This window comes from Odocoileus virginianus, chromosome 20, assembly GCF_023699985.2.
Source record: "Odocoileus virginianus isolate 20LAN1187 ecotype Illinois chromosome 20, Ovbor_1.2, whole genome shotgun sequence".
Lineage (NCBI taxonomy): Eukaryota > Metazoa > Chordata > Mammalia > Artiodactyla > Cervidae > Odocoileus > Odocoileus virginianus.
Window position 1 is genome coordinate 13,087,679 of NC_069693.1, and position 2,207 is coordinate 13,089,885.

Consider the following 2,207-nt stretch of genomic DNA (forward strand, 5'->3'; position numbering starts at 1 on the left):
ACTCTTTGCGGAGGCTGAGGGAGTGGGCAGATGCTCTCAGGGGGCAGGGGGCGATCCCTGAGTGAAGGAGCATGGCCAGGGGGCCCTGGGGTTAGGGTCACCATTTCCACATCACTGTTTGGTGGAAAACTTGTGACTTCAGTCAGAACTTATTAAATGCTGTATCCCATTATTGGTAATTCCCCAGCAGGCCAGTGGTTAGGACTTGGTGCTTTCACGGCTGTGGCCCCAGGTTCAGTCCCAGGCCAGGGAACTAAGACCCCACAAGTGTCTTATCCTGCAAGCCATGTGGCCAACAAGAAACAGTATATTAGCCAATAAATATTGAATTAAAAAATAATAAATACTGTATCCTGTTATTAACCCTACTTAGATGAAAGAAAGGAGAGCGAGCTGTGACCTTTCAGGGTGGGAACATGAACAGGTCCTAGGATGTTAGAGGGGACTGTGGAAGCAGTTGTACCAGCAGACAGAAGCCCAAGCCACCATGACAGGTGACATGCTGATGACCTCAAATCCCTGAGTGCATTCACTGAAAGCAATGGCTAAAGGGGACACTCTTCTTACTCACACCCCCAAAAGCCACTGGGCTGGTGTCTAAACCCAGTCTTTCTGCAGAACCAGGCCTCTTAGCTGCTCAAAGGGTGATCCTCCCACAGCAGAGGCAGGTTGTCAAAGCAGGACAAGCTGTGGCTTCCAAAGCACTTAAAGGTCGTTTCCTCTTCCCCTGCAGAAAGGCCGTGACCTGGTGTGCCGGCTTGTATTCTACATGGGGGCACCTGCCAAGTCGGGGAGTGGGAGCATGCCCACCCAGACTGGGTGCTCTTCTGCTGATGGACATGACCAAATGGGTGGGGGACAGCATCCAGTGTCCCCTCCTTCCCCCCACCCCAAAGAGCTGGCTCCCAAGTCCTGAGCTGCAATAGCACCCTTTGTCCCCGGATTCCGGCACGCCCTAGTTCCTGGCTCCTGCTCAGGTCTGGATCTCGGCGTAAAGGGTGTCCTGTCCTGCCTTGGCTCAGAGAATGCTGGGTGTGAGCGCCAGCAGGCAGGGAGGGCTGGCAGCTCTGGTGCTGCCCTTTCTGTAGGCAGAGTCCGCACACAAGGGCATGAGAGTGAGGCACTTCCTTAGGGCGGGCTATGCATCTATTGCGGCATCTGATTTCCTCTCATTTTCCCTGAGAGGCAGTCACCGTTGTGCCCACTCCTTCTTCCTGCAGACAACAGACAGGCTCAGAGGTGAAAACTCAACCAGTCACTCCATCAGAATGTGTGGAATATCTTACCAAATTTGAATAACCAACCCGAGGCTAAGACTTGAGGATGGGGGGAGAATAGCCTGGCTGCAGATCCCAACTTTCTTAAGAAGTCTCCCCACAAAGAATGTTGGGGACTAGTTCCCAATGTGTTGGGGGGGGGGGGGCAGTGGACAAACTCCTCTAACTCTGAAAGGAAGTGACTCTGGTTTCCCAGTGCCAACAATAGGCTAGGTCTTTAGCTGAACACTTCACTGGGCAGAGCCCACGGAATCCTTATGATTCTTACAAGGGATTCCCTGGTGATTCAGATGGTAAAGAATCTGCCTGCAATGCAGGAGACCCAGGTTCTATCCCTGGGTGGGGAAGATCCCCTGGAGAAGGAAATGGCATCTTGCCTGGAGAATTCCGTGGACAGAGGAGCCTCGCGGGCAAGCCTCGGGGTTGCGTAAGGACAGGACTGAGCAACTAATACTTTCGCAGGTTGAGCAACCAACCAGAATCCTCCCCCACTCACCCTTCCGGCCACTGCCCTAGGGCTGCTTGTGAGGCCCAAGGGTAAAGGTGGTGCCCCTCCCTCTCCAGGAACCCAGGGGCCCCACCTGTTCGCATAGGTTTTCAGGAGGACAGGAGAGCCCTGGCTAGCCCCAGGTGCAGGGCTGGGCTCCTACCTCTTACTGACATCTTGCTGATTCACCCACAACCCATTCATACCCTCCTTGCTGACTCATGGCTGCAGGCCCTCCACCTGTGACCTGTCAGGAATGGGGTGGTGGAGGTCAGCCGCTGGGTCTGGGCAGAGGAGCAGGTCTAGGGAGACAGAAGCTCTGCTGCTGGCTTGAGGGGTGGGGGTGGCCAGGCAGAAGAGAGGTGGCCCCAGCAGCCGGTGATGGAGGCCCTGACGCTGGTTGGGGAGGGGCAGAGGCGGGAAGTTGAAGGGGAGACACAGGC